The sequence below is a fragment of the Dendrobates tinctorius genome, unplaced genomic scaffold (genome assembly GCF_039654945.1).
Source record: "Dendrobates tinctorius isolate UK_male_01 unplaced genomic scaffold, ASM3965494v1 ptg000028l, whole genome shotgun sequence".
Lineage (NCBI taxonomy): Eukaryota > Metazoa > Chordata > Amphibia > Anura > Dendrobatidae > Dendrobates > Dendrobates tinctorius.
The window spans coordinates 60,389,497-60,404,969 of NW_027361696.1; the positions used below are offsets into that span (position 1 = coordinate 60,389,497).

Sequence of the window (15,473 nt, forward strand, 5' to 3'; positions counted from 1 at the left end):
CTAATCCTGCCATCTGAGAAAGACGGGACATCCCCATTATTTAAAGAGGGTGTGCACATTCTCTGTTGCCGGGGTTGGTGTACTACTAATGATTTGACCTGCAGCTTGGATGTGTCACTTTCCCGATCTGTGCTCTTGCATGCCTGTTTTGCCAACAGTCATTGGAGACACACTTAAGCTGTCTGGGTTCAATCAATCCAAAGAAGCACTTGCAAGTGCTCACTCCTTGCTTTGGAAATTGGCCACGCTAAGGTGGCCAGAAACCAGGGCATTGAGCAGTAAAGAACTATAAACCCTGAATATAGAGGGTTTTCAATAAGTAAACTGTAAAGTTAGTTCTTTTGTCTCCAAACCCTCTTCATTTTTAACTATTGAGTGGGACAACCCCCTTATGAAGCTTTTTTTTTGGCTGCTGTTGCTTTCAATGTTTGCATTGGAGAAGACTGCCAGCACCTTGCAGATTTGCAGGGAACATGTAGAATTACATTGTGCCAGCTGATTATTCTGTCAACCCAAGGAATACATAATGACTTGGATCTCTCTGGAGACAGAACCTCTGTTTGCACTTGGACCAGGGATGTCCTAATAACCTGACAAGTTTATTATACGTATAGTTGGGATGAGTTGGCACAGGTTGTAGTATAATCACTGTTGCACGAAAGTCATTAGAGCCTGATCAAGCATGCAGCAATGTGTGGATAAGTGCGGATTACAGGGACACGCACCAAGCCAGCCATGTGACTAATAATGGCCGCTGATGCAGTAAGCATTCCTTTTGGCACAGTTTTAACACTACTTTACTAAATTTTCTTTTGGTCATCGTACAGATTCACCATAGATGAATTTGATTTTTGATGACTGTAGCACCTTCATTTCTGGAGTGTAGAGCTCTGGCTTCATGCAGTGGGAGAGGAATCCTAAGGTTTACTGGCTCTGGTTAACTCCTTGCATTGCATAGAATGTCCAATGATGCAGCCACCAGATGTCAAGTACTTCCTCCCATGTGTTACGTTTCCTCCAGGAAATGGCTTGAAATACACCATGCACCTGTGCTATTTTTTGTGATTTTATTTATACTGCAACACAATAGGCTTTGGTATATTACCCTCTGTTGGAATTGTCAGCCCCTTTTGTGTCTCTGGGGTTGTTTGTTTTTGGTTTGTAGTTCTCTAGCATGGCCAAACATTGGACTCTAGACTTAGTTCATATGACTGCATCTAGATGTGGCGAATCGATACTTGATGAGGTCAAGGGATCTCCTGTGAGCTGGATCCCATGTGGACCATACTAGCTTTTGGGAAATACTTTGCTCTAGAGATAAAAAAGAAAAAGATGGTTTCAAGAAGTTTTACTACTTGTTTTTAAAATGCTCCCTAGGTTTCCAAAACCTGAAAACCCCCTTCCTAAAATGAGCCATAGAAAAGACTTTTACCTGGTATGGACATTAGATCTGGGATTAAAGTGGCAGTTACTGTAGTTGACATTTCTGAACTTCCCTTTGAACTGCTCCATATAAAGTATCACCTGTGTGAGGTGTAAAGTGAAACTTTCTTTGTTGACTTTCCCTATTCAGGTCCCTAATTCTCTCTTAATCCTAGCAAAACCTGTCCTGCAGGCTTAATACCCATTTCAACCATCTTGACCAAGTTTTTCAACATTTATTTGAGGATCCTAAGTTTGAGACAAAGTGAAGAACAAGAACCTCCATAAATCCAACAACTGAGTTGAAGAAACTTTTTTAGAAGTTCTGCTTTCCAAAAGGATTTGGGAGAATTCGGTGTGCTGAGACTTTCAAACCTTTTTTTAAGGAGTCTAGAAGGCCACCATATGCTTTTGGTCAGACTTCTAGCAAGCTCTAGAACAATATCTTGGAAGGCTAACCTGATGGATATGTTACCTAAGCATGTTGGAGATTCAGTATGAAGGTAAAAAGAGGAGTGAGGATTATTAGAGATGACCAATTCAATTGCTGGTGCCTTTAATGTCCGGCGTCCAGTCTTGTCATCCATGTCACTTCTCTGGTATTTTGGGCACCTGTGGTGTTTACTCTAAATTTTAAGAATCATTTGATTCTCAATTCAGCCATGTCTAACCTCTGTTTACCTGCTCTTCATCTGTATGGACAGCCCATTGACCACTATCTTCATTTGCCTAGTTTCTAGATGTCTAATAGGATTAGACTGCTATGATTTTTTTCACTTCACGCAAACATGTTTTTGGTCTTGGTTGAGAAGTCATTACACAGGCTGGCTGTTGGACCAGACAGATCGGCATGTTCTAAGAGGTGCAGCGAAGCCATAATGACCTTCTACATTTCGATCCGGACTGTTGCTTCTTGTCACAATAGTCCTTTTGATGTGACTCTTTGGATTTCATTTAGGAGTTATTTTTCCAAGACCTGACCCTACCAAAAAAATACGCCATTAATATGTATTTGCAAGGTGGAAACTGGAGACTTTGTTTCTTTAAAGTGTTATAAGGACCTTGCTAAGTGTGTTTTGTATGGAGTCGTGGCCGGTGGTCTGCTTGAGTCGTAAACGTAACACTTTTTTATTTGACAATTAAGAGTATACTATTTTTCTTTTGCCTTGTCGGAGGTCTTGGTTCTGCTTTTTTCTTTGTTACTTTTTCTTGGTAGGGAGGGTCAGAGACTTGTTACTATTGATAAGTGCCTGCCCTGCTCCTTGGCTCGGTGAAACCTTTCTTTGTATTTCCTCCTATTCCAGACTACATTTTCAGCGGTTATACATAATTGCTGGGTAGTAACTGCTGGCATTTCGACTGTGTCAGAGACAGGTCATAATGGTTTATATAGCTACTTGGTAGTTACCGGCAGTGACTTCTATGAGTATTTTTGAGTCCGGGGTGTTTATTTTAGAATGAGTCGATCAGTTTATGACTTGGTAGATTTATTCTAATTTTCTTGTCGTTTGTACAGGCCATTAGTTTCCTGGCGAAGTATTTAATATAGCATTAGTGAGGGAGTTGTACATTTGATGCTGTGACTGAAGCTTTATATAAGCTCTGATTATATATTTCTAATACAGAGGTCAAAGGCGTATTCTAGGAGGAATGCATAAGAAGTGAGGTCCAGACCTCGACCCTTTAGCCATTGGTCATATGACTTTACAGTAGTGGTCTGAAACTGCAACTTCCAGCATTCTTGGCTCTGTAGTTTGACAACAGCTCGATGCTTAGTGACACCCCCCCCCACTGTGCTTTGGCACATGCATTTGGCAGTCCCACACAAGTACCAGAGCCCATGTTTCCTTGGGGCACCCTCGGTCTAGTTTTCAACTGGCACACTGCCTATATAGAGCGGACTCATAAACTACCCAATCCATGCAGTGCTGTAGCCAGGTGTTACATTCGGCACTCGAGTAACTACTGCAGTCGGTTGTGGTAAAACCACCTTGGGATCTGTAACTTAACAGGTTTGGATGTTTTCTATAATCTGCTTTTTCACTAAATTTGACAGTAAAACAGTGTCTAATGTCAGACGCTCGTTATAAAGGGATCATTGTGTTCTTTCGGGTTTCTTTTGTGCGGCAGGTAGACATGTAGGCCACAGCTTCTAGATTTCTCTTCTATAAATAGCTATTCTGTGCTGTTTCCATGGCCGTCCTGTCATCCAGAGGTCGATCTCTCTCTGTTTGAGAAAAGAATCAGCATGTTAGTATTCTACAGGTGTCAGCCCGGTGGAGGCAAGCAGCGTGCGACAAGAGATGTGCGTGTAATTGTGGCTGAGTTTTTGGTGTGGACACTCTCCTCTGTAGAAATTGTTGGCCGTGTTTGGGGTGGACGCCCTGTCCTCTTTAGCCATTGTTCTCCCTGTGTTTTCTTTTTTGATTGTCTCATAGATCAAGAATTTCTTTGCCTATCATGTTGTCAGTTTGGTTACTCATGGGTGGCACTTGTTGAGTAAGAAGAATAGGCTGGAGAAGATCTAATTAGAATCGGTACAGATAATTTATTAGATGATCTGTTCCTCCAGAAACAAAACCAGTCAGTGGTTTAATTCCTCTTGATCAGTTCTTGATGCAAAATCAACATTGAGTTGAGAAGCTACTGTAATACTACCAATCTCAAGTAATGGTAGGAATAAAATAAGATGAAACTTGGTCAAACCTGTCAAGTTGTGTTCCTCTTGCTTTTCTGGATATACTAGACAAATTTGTTTGTAGCGCGAAGGGATAATCAATCACTTGGACCTACATGGATGAGGAAGACGGTTGACCTTTGAGGATGTAGCATAACTGATACGTCACGTCAGAAGACCATAAGAAGAGAATGTACAGCATGTTGAAACCTCAACTACACCTTCATAACTGTTTTTCAGGCCACCAAAGATGACCACCTTGTGTTCATTCTTACTATAAAGTCAGGGGGGATCTCGAGAAATGACTTGTGCCATTGTGATAGTCAAGAACCCATTTTAATATTTTCTTGTGTAAGCAAAGAATTTTTTTTTATTTCATTCTGTAAAGTCTCTTAAGCTTCTGCTAGATCCCTTTGTTTACTGTACCATGAAATTTTCCCCAGGATTTCATGCCTTTGTTGTAAAGTAATGAAATATATCTTTTTTTTGTGTGTAGTCTGCTCAGTAACCAAGGTGAAGGAATGTATGTTCCCAGTAGACTTGTTAGGTTTTTTGTGCCGGGGCACTGCCCTCATTCCAATCTTCACCTACAGTGATTTGTGGTATGTTTATACAGTAACTTTATCTATAGGATTTCAAAGCCTTTGACATAAGCCAGATGTCAGGGTTAGAAGCTGGCTTGGCTGACTTAAAGGTTAGGTGTTTAGACTTTATTACAGGAAAGATGTATATCTTTGTACCGTGTTAGCCAGTAGATAGAAAAATATTCAGGATTGAGAGTCCTCAGTAGTTGATACCTTTTAATGGCTAACTGAAAAGATGGTAATACATTGCAAGCTTTCGAGACTACTCAGGTCTCTTCATCAGGCTAGACTAATACAAAATCTGAAGTCACATATTTATGCACAATACAGCCTAGAAAAAATGCAATAGATAAGACAAGTGACGTGAAGCAGAACTATCAATATGGGAGAGGGAGAAACATAAATATAAACATTGGACCAGTTCATAGATAAGGAGTCTGGATGTTTTATGGTCCTCTGATTGGGGTCTAGTTCTGTGTTGCCCTGCAAGGTTTTAAAAGGAAATTCCTTAATTGATGTAAAAAGACATAAATCCATGCGACACATTCATTCCAGCACTGAGAGTGTCAAAGTTCGTCATAAATTTGTACTCCCAAACTCGTCTCTCTATCTGAGATGTGAAGTTACCTTTCAATACCAGTAATTTCATATCCATGCTGCTGTGATCAGGGATACAGAAATGTTTTGCCACAGGTAGATCCATTCTTTTTTCTCTTATTGTGTGACGATGAGCATTCATGAATGCTCATCGTCACACAATAAGAGAAAAAAGAATGGATCTACCTGTGGCAAAACATTTCTGTATCCCTGATCACAGCAGCATGGATATGAAATTACTGGTATTGAAAGGTAACTTCACATCTCAGATAGAGAGACGAGTTTGGGAGTACAAATTTATGACGAACTTTGACACTCTCAGTGCTGGAATGAATGTGTCGCATGGATTTATGTCTTTTTACATCAATTAAGGAATTTCCTTTTAAAACCTTGCAGGGCAACACAGAACTAGACCCCAATCAGAGGACCATAAAACATCCAGACTCCTTATCTATGAACTGGTCCAATGTTTATATTTATGTTTCTCCCTCTCCCATATTGATAGTTCTGCTTCACGTCACTTGTCTTATCTATTGCATTTTTTCTAGGCTGTATTGTGCATAAATATGTGACTTCAGATTTTGTATTAGTCTAGCCTGATGAAGAGACCTGAGTAGTCTCGAAAGCTTGCAATGTATTACCATCTTTTCAGTTAGCCATTAAAAGGTATCAACTACTGAGGACTCTCAATCCTGAATATTTTTCTAGACTTTATTACGCCTTTTTTAAGCCTCGTTCCAGACCTTTGTGTGTGTGTGTATATAATAGATACACACTGATTCAAGTATTCAACAAGGTGTCCTGGTGACTTGCTGTCGTCACACTGAGGTCACCTTTTTATATGATGCCGTTGCCCATTGGCATACCCAGGTTCCTGGCACTGGAATACCTAGGTGTAGATGGGTTAGACATTTTACTCTTACTGACCCAGACTCCTCTATTATAAACCTACAACAAATGATTCAATCAGGAGTGTAGAGGTTTGCAGGGGTAAAGGTCCCACCCGGTCACTAGTGCTTAAAGGGTGGAGGGGGGCCAAAATCTACTACTCCTGGTGACCTCATACAGGCTTTGCATTCTGACCCTCCATCTACAGCTTTGTATATTCTGGGAAAGATCACACATGACACTTACATGCCTTTATTTTTCTCTGCTATCATCGTATATCTTTATTTTTTTAGTATTTTTCTGACACCGAGATGCATTAGATCTGTATGTTGGACGCCAACCCGCTGACTAGCTGTTTTTTGTTCATTGTGACCACACTGCAGCTCTAGAGAAAAGTGAGTAGTTGCCAATGCATTATAAAAGAGAATCTGTCCATAGGATCCACCCTCCTTAAATTGTCTATATGGACATGTAGGTCATAGGAACCTGAATATAATGTTATCCTATTCCAGAGAGATCCACATTTTTCTTAATATACAAATTAACTGTTAAGATCTGTTTAGATCTAAGGGCTGGATCTAGATCTCACTGAGATCCAGAGCTTATTTTACATGAAGGGGGAGATACCAGTGTGAGACATGTAAAGTCTGATAGTCTGCTCTCTTGATTTACATGTCTCACACACTGGTAACTCCAATAAGCTCTGGAGGCAGATTGTCAGGGATATCAAAGTCCAACACACAGATCTTTACATATGTAAATTAACTTAGAAAAATATGGATTTCTGTGGATCAGATATCAAGGTGTCATTTTATTCAGCTTCCTATGACCTTGATTCCCATGCAGGTGGCTTAGGAGGATTGATCCTACTGGCAGATTCCCCTTTTAAGTTAGTGTCTGGTGAAAACAAGTTTTTATCCATACCCATATATGAGAGTTTATAACTTGCTGATTGATTGGGCTCTGACAGCTGCCGAGAGCTGGAATCTGCTTTTTTTTTTTTTTTTTTTTTTTTTTTTTTTTTTTTTTCCCACAGCCCCATGGAGCATGAATGTAGGGGTGGTCCAGTCAATTACTCCGTTCTAATGGGGCAAAATTCCTGCTGTCATCTGGATAAATGATGAGTCTAACTTGTTTTCATCAAACAGGATCTTTTTAAGGCCTAGCCCAAGCCACTCTAGAACAGTACCTCATCTTCATACCCGTTTCACAGGACAAACCTATAAAAAATGGGATGTAGATTTTGCTATTGAGACCATTTTAATGATGAACAAGTTGTGAGATTTCAAAAGACTAATGGCACATCTGCTAGTGCCAAAGGTATTGTTTTTGTGAGATTGCCTTATAAAATAGGACATCAAAGAGAGAGCTTCTGCAACCTTACATTGAATAGAGTCGACTGCTTTTATTGGGGGGGGGGTCCTAGGCAAAGTGGAGGAGGGACTAAGACAAGTGCCGCCCTCTAGGAACCCATTGTTGATCTATATGTGGTGGCATACATATTTTGTAATATGGGGGTATAATATTTACAATTTGAACCCTGAAAAAAATCCATAAAACATTCATAGGAATGGAGAAATGAATGATGAATATTTTTGTGGATAAAAGTAAAAGTTGTTCCTCCATAAATCCAGAGCTGTTCTACAAAAGTAAAACTAATTTTTGCTTTAAAAAAAATTATAGTTAGATGCATAGAAATGGATCCGTATTCATTGAATGAATGGATCTATATGGGCTCACAACTTTTTAAATAAGATATTTGGCTCGTATAGTGAGGGGGATGGGTTGTGCCGATGAACAATATTTATTGCATAGTAACCCTCCCCGCCCCACATTCTCTCCCTCTCTCATTTCCCTGTTTACTGCCTATTCATTTGCAAACACCTGCTTGATGGTTTCAGCCTCTTGGATGCTCGGTATTTACATGAACAATTGCGCTCATCAGACGGTGGATGACACATTTTGTAACACGCTCTTTGGTTTCCAGCTATTAAGATCATGTAGCAAGTGTTGTTGTGAGTGGTTTCCAGCATATGTAAGCTGCCATTATCATATGAATAGCTCAAAAAAAAAAAAAAACTATAAAGGGATCACTTAACAGATCTAGGTTTTAGATTGCGTAACCTCATTATACATCCCTGTCCTTCAAAGTCTGGAGGTAATCGGGACCAAAATTGCACTTTTACAACGAAGCCATTCTTCTATACCAGTCCCTTTTGTGCAACCACATGTTATTGTGACCATGGTGAAGCCTATTGGTGTTTCCTCACTGTTCAATACCAATTTTATGGCGTCCATGCAGTATGATGTCCCCATAATGCCCCTTTACACAATGATACCCCCTTACAGGGAAAAAATTGATAAACTATCCCCATTCCTAGTATGGTTGGAGCAGACCTACACTTTATATTCTTCGTTTCCCGTCACAGCAGACATGTAGTAATGTATCTACATCTCTTGTGCCACATAAACCCCCCAGATGGCACAGGTGAAAAAGGTCAAATACATGATGGATCTGTATCCTTAAGCTAGTATTCTTGGGTTTGTAGCCCTGTAAAGCAAAGCTCCCTCAGGGTGCCAAGAACTTCCGAAAGGCAAATTGGCCAATATAATGCTGGAACTTTTTTAGAGTTCTGAAAGTGTTTCAACTGTTAGAAAGTGATGTCTTAGACAGCAGGCTGTTACACATGACTCAGATGACCTCTGTCTGAGGAGATATTGACACAGGATGAATTGCAGATTCAGTATCTGCTATTAGGACCCTGGCACCTTGGAGGGTATAAAGCCTTTTGTCACAGTCCTGTTCTGCGTCAACGCCTTGGAATGCTGTAGTGGCTCATGGTGGACTAGTCAGAGATAAGTCTGATTAGTCATATGGACCTGTGGTTGATGAGTGATTGCAGCTGGAGCATTTTGGAGATTTGCACTTGAGTGAGGGGGAAGAAGAAAGTGAATGCTGGCTACAAGAATACAGACTTGGTGTGGGTGTATATAGTAAGATCTAGCTAAGCATTCTGATGGATCCAACTCCCTTTCCACTATAGTATTTGATCCGAACAAATTGTCTTTTGAGGTTTTTCCTTTTTCTTCTCAGACCTTTACTTGCAGCTTCCTGATGCTAGCAACTAAAAAAACCAAAAATCCACCATGTACTCTTGGGAGCTTATGAGTTAAAACTGACAATAGGGGGAAAAAGGAGAAAATTTTTTTTATTTTTTTTTCGCTCTGCCAGAATAATGAGAAAAACAGTATTTGGTCCAAAGTTTCCAGCCTTCTGGGGAGGGGCATGTGGTATAATCCTAAAATGATGTGCCTTGGAATGAGACGAAAGATTGCATGTAGGCCTGTGTATTGTAACTTGAACTAAGCAGCAGCATCGCCTGCAGCATGGATGATTTATGATCCAGAAGGTTATTATGCATGATGGGAGTTGCAGTTTGGAAGGTAATGAGAGGGTATTTTATTTTTTTGTTTCTGCACCATTCCAGTTGCCTGTGTGATGAGAAGTGGCTTCCCCCTCCCCCCTGCTCTTACTGCAGTAGGTTGCGTTCGTTGGAGTGCCAGGCTCTGTTAAATACTTGAATTCTATAAAACATGCAGATCTGTTCCCCCGAGGTGGTACATTTGCATGTTTCCTCCCAGCTTGGGTAGCCGGGTAATTGCTGTATGTGGACGTGTGGATGCATGCGGGATTATCTGTGTGTGTCCAGATGTGCTCGTCAAAGTCTCGCTATAAGGGTATTAAAATCTAAATTGTCTTACGGGGGGGGAAAACTACCAATAACATCCAGAAATAGAGGAGTAATACGGACAAGACAAAATACCGGTCCACAATTTGTATTATTGCTTATGGCCCTCACACCGACTATCCGCCCCAAGGAACTCAATTACTCTTCTATGGCGGTTGAGTGAAGATCACATGGCACAAAGACTACCTTGCTGTGGTTATAAACAAAATCCAACATGGCTGCATTTATCCTGATTAGGGATGCACTCTTGCATCGCATACCGAGCTGGCAGGAAATGTTGACGTCAACTTTTTATCTGTGACCAATAATACGGTACATTTCAGAACATTGTGGGCCGTAGCTAGGAAAAGTTGGCTTTGCGTGCTACTATCCTGGCGATTTTTTTGACACTGTTGGCCCTCTATCTACTTAGTATGAGTTGTTTGGCCTATGTCGGGAAGAGAAGAAAGATTGGGCATGTTGTATTTCAAGGAGTCTTGCTGTGGCTCCTTGCTCTCTTCAGAACACATGTATGCACAACTAAAATGAGCATGCATGGGGAGTTTGTTAGGAATACTGGTAGCTCTCCAATGGATATCGAAAGTGTTTGGCCACCTCATACTCGTATTCTTGAGCAGAGTGTGATCTGAGTAAATCCGTTTCTATACTTGCTGGCCAAAGATCTAGTAAACAAAATGGGCATTGACTCTGTAGCTGACCTGGATGAGAAGAGGGCACACCATCTCATAAGTAACTGGAGGAGCTGCATTGTAAAATCCCAAATGTCCTGGACATTAAATTTCTCTTGGGAATTTCTTCTTGAACATTATATTCATCCATTGTAGAATGTCAAATTTTATTTCCATCGATTATTATTTTTTTTTTTTTTTTAACATGATTCCAGGGGGAAAAAAATTCAGATTTTATTTGGAGACCTGGATCCACCCCCTTTATGAATTCCTAGCTGAGATGAGTGGTTTCTACTCATCGGTCAAACGTGGACTTAAATAAATTTCATGAAATTTATTTATTTCTCACAATGCAATTCCAAAATAGAATGAAGCAGCTTCAAACTATTGAAATGATGGCCTGAAATTTCTGCATATGTAAGAAGATGAGCCGAAACAGTCGGCTATTTCCGGTGCCCTTGAAGGCCGGAACTAACAGGACCCACCACTGTTGCCGGGGGGGGGATTTTCACGTTGGATAGCAGGGGGTGCGGGGAATATAAAGAGGACGGAGCGCGGGAACGGGTGAGACTTGGTGGGAAAACGACAGGAGAAGGTTGACTCCCTCTCCGCTGCTCCGGCTGACAACTCTACGCCGTTGATCCCTCAGTGCACTGACTTCGATACTGACTGCTACTGAGTTACCGCCTGACCCTGTTTTCCTGGACCACTCTACCTGCAGTTGCAGATAAGCTTACCTGCTCCGTTACTAGAGACTACTCCGGAAGACCCCCTCTGCCCATGGTCTGTGAGCGTGCCTACGGTTCTTGTCCAATGCCATTCCTGAGGAATCTACACAAGTGACAGTTTCCACGCTCCAGCGCACTCAAGACAAGTCAAACCGGATACATTAGCACTGTCAGGAAACAGTGCTTCTCGTTCCACTGTGATAGAACCAGAGACTTTGTTCACGATCTGCGACGCGTCGGGAAATTTTCCAGCCTTTCCCCTGCAAGAACTGCAAGCAATGTTACCTTGTTTTTGTATCTCTCTCGTTCATTGTGTTTGTGCGTGATTCCCGTCATTGCTGTTACTAGTCTTGTCTCCCTGCATGCAGTATTTCTTGTTTTAATTGCCTGTTCAGTAAATCCTGTTAACCCCTTCTCTGTCTCTGGCTCTTCACTGTATCCAACGAATCTCTCTCCTTTAAACATATACAAACGTTTCAGAGTGAGAGTTGTAATTTGTAGAAATGTTTTTTACCAAGGGCGCCAAGTGTTTCTCATGCCCTCAAGACGTTAACAGGACTTGGTATTAGGAAGTCTCCAATTCCAGACATAGCAGTCAACATTTTAGAGATCCTACTCTGTAACGTAGGCTCATTTATGACCTTAAGATAAACTTAAAAAAAAAAAATCCTTTGCAAAAAAAAAGTCTGGAGCGATCAAATTGTAATTGTGAAAAAACTGGGTGCCATGTGATATGACCACTTTTACAGGTCCTACTTGGGGTGCCACTCAACCAATCTACCGCTCAAGAAGCTAGCCTTGCAGCTAAGGAATGGATTATCAAAAGGGTGTCTTCTAAGCACAACATTTTTATGCGGCACATGGGCATCATATATAGGGGGCCCCTCACTTAGGGCTTCCTCTCTGGGAGCCAGTTTGGAGAGTCTCTAACTAAAGTGTCTTTTGCTCTGCACCTGAAGTATGACCTAAGGGATGTGCAAATTGTAGATGTGGCTTCAGTTTTAAAGTAGCAATTGGTTCCTAAGGTGCGCCCACCCTCCCCACCACAGCCATTTTTAAGTTCCCCCCCCCCCCCCCCCCCCAATGAACTTTCTAAACTTTCTCTGCCCTCAGGGCTCAGTGAGCTTGGATATTCTATTCCCTGTTATCCTTAGTCATTGGGATCTTAGATGGAAGAACAGTTGAAGGCTGGTATTTGAAAATTTTTGGGAAATCTCCTAACGTGTGTTTGGTAGAATAGAGCAATATTATTACCGAAGATTCTGATCTAGGTATAGTTGGTGGAAAGTACCAGAGGTGGTGTCAACACTTAATTTTACAAACTGAATATGATTAAGTTGTCATATAATATTATTATTTTTTTTTTTTTTTTTCTTCTCATTAGGGAATTCCCATGTTTGACAATTTTTAGTATGATGCGGATAGCACCACCTAGGCGGCTGAAGTTGGTCCTGTCCCCATTTGCTTTTCTGAACTTATCCAGGGAGTAAAAAACATTTTTATTTTAGTATGATTTATGACCAGCAAGAGACATTAGGTTCTAGCCTATAGGCCCCATGCATATTAGATGAACGTTGGCTGAACCCACCAATGTCTGTGCACTTTGCCAACATCCTAATGTGTATGGGGGGGGTCCCACACAGATGTCAGCTGAGATACTGATCCAGCATGTCTGTTTTCGGACTGTCGATACTGTTTGTTCAAAAGAGATTTCACAGTTTACTACAAATTAATTCGTAAGAGAATATCTAACTCGGCTCACAGTAGCCCCTTCACATATATAGTAAAACAACAATCTTTATTTCCATATACTTGACTAAAAATTACCACCACCAAAAATAGAAATGATCAACATAGGGAGGTGCCTAATCCCTACGCTGGCCTAAGTGTCCCTACCTGACAGCGGAGGTTGGCACTCTAGAACCTGCGCAGTGGTGCCCCTGCACCATGACGACTCGCCCTATATGGCCCTGTTGTGGCAAGGGTGTGAATAGGTGTTAAACGGGTAGGTGAGAAAGTAATATAAGAGGAATCTAGAGTTTGTTACATTTAGTAGAAAAAAACCCATATATGTATCAAATAGCTTCATATAAAATTCTTTGTACTTGATGATACTAATTCTATATAGGCTCCTTCTTCCAGATATACCTATACAATCCTAAGATCTTCTTTTTCTTTATAATCTAGATAATTCAAGTTGATGGTACTAATTTTCCCAGGAGATGGCCCATACGTGTATATGAACCCATATTTGCCAATCTAATGCTGTTATAGTCATAGAATTTAGACCAGGCAAATCAAAAAATCAAGGCCATCATAACCCAAGCAAATAACACTCCAGGTCATATTACAACTCTATTGCCAATATAGGGCTGTTGTAGTCAAAGAATTTAGACCAAGGAAATCAAAAAATCACAAGCAAATGACACTCCAGGCCATATTGCAGCTCAACGCGTTTCCTGTCTCCCAAGGTTCATCAGGAGTAACACCATAGAGCACTTAGCTTGTCATCCCAATTTTGATAAGGTAAGACAGATAATACTAGATATCTAGGGACAACCCCTTCCCATAGGGGTCATCTCCTGGATATGGTTGGAGGAATCTATACATCTGAATGAGATATTATAGGAATGTTCATCTTGGTTGGGGATTATTCTTGTTTAACCCTTATGATAAACAAAATGCTTTTTATCAATGTGATTACTTCATCTAAAGGAAACCCACATTCCATCTTGAGTGCCAGCTAAAGCTATAGAGGGCTAGATATATCCAATTAAGTGTAAGTATTCTCCTTTTGGGTGGTTTTTGTAGAGGGTTGTACCTATCTTTTATAGGGCTCACTTTCCGTATACTCTTTTTAACGAGTAGCTATCTTTTTGATTTGGTGGGGATCCCGATTCTATGGTCCCACTGAGTCCTCTTCCGTAGTCTGACAGGTGGAACAGAGTCCAAAAAACTATTCATCTTTCTAGGAAGAATTGGTACCATCAAATTCAAGAATTATCTAGATCATCAAGAAAAAGATCTTGGGATTGTATAGGTATATCTGGAAGAAGGAGTCTATGAAGATTTAGTATCATAAAGTACAAAGAATTTTAGATGACGTTATTTGTTACATGTATAGGTTTCTTCCACTAAATGTATCAAACTCTACATTCCTCTTGTATTACTTTTCTCACCTACCTGTTTAACACCCTTTCACACCCTTGCCACAACATGGCCTGGTAGGGTGAGTCGTCGTGGAGTGGGGGCGCCACTACGCAGGTTCTAGGGTGCCAACCTCCGCTGTCAGGTAGGGACACTTAAGCCAGTGTAGGGATTAGGCACCTCCCTATGTTGATCATTTCTATTTTTGGTGGTATGATGCAATATTGATATTAATAATTTTTAGTCAAGTACCATATGGAAATAAAGATTGTTTTTATTATATTGTTCTCAAAAGACCAGTCACAAGCAGATGTGACATTGGTTTCTCGAAGAGAACTTATGGGGTGCTCTGTAGAACTGTGTATGGGGGAGATGAGTGAAATGGCTGCAGGCTGGCAGATGTGTTCGGGGTCCCTAATAAAATGTCTGATCAGGAATCTGTGGTGTTCCAGCTTTATACAATAGATGCCCTACTAGTTGTAGATGTTATTCCTAAGATGCCCATATCCCTTAGCTGCTCAATAAGTCAAATGCTACTGTTGTGTCCTGATTCCCCAATACACATACATGTGGAGTCATCCGTACACATTTTGAGAAAAATAGTCGGAACCCTCAGACTTCATCGGACTGAGAGGTACTATTTATAGGGCATTCTGGAGAGGAATCACTCAGACATCTAATTTTGTATCTTGGCCTTAAGATGCCGACGGACACGTCTGGTGCCCAGTCTTCTGGGGAAACGCATGATCAGGTTTCAACACTTCTCCCCCTGAAACTTTCCATTGGGAGGACCCCATGGACATTAGATAGACTGTTGTTCATTCATATACCTTTTAGGAATCGGTTGACTTTAACGTGTATTGAGGTTGGGGGAAGCTTTTTATTTAATCTTACCTCCCAACTGATTTGCTTTAAGATGCTTAGACCTTCCGCTTTCATCTTATGTCCCTTTACTGTCATGTGTTGTGTGTTCTTGGATTGGGAGGCGTGAATATTACTTTATTAGTGTTGAC

General features: G+C 40.9%; 1 protein-coding gene across 2 annotated transcripts in view; it reads left to right on the forward strand.

The window, feature by feature from the left end:
• Positions 1 to 15,473, forward strand: part of NECTIN2 (nectin cell adhesion molecule 2) — a 100,475-nt gene that overhangs the window by 13,179 nt on the left and 71,823 nt on the right. The window lies entirely within an intron of this gene.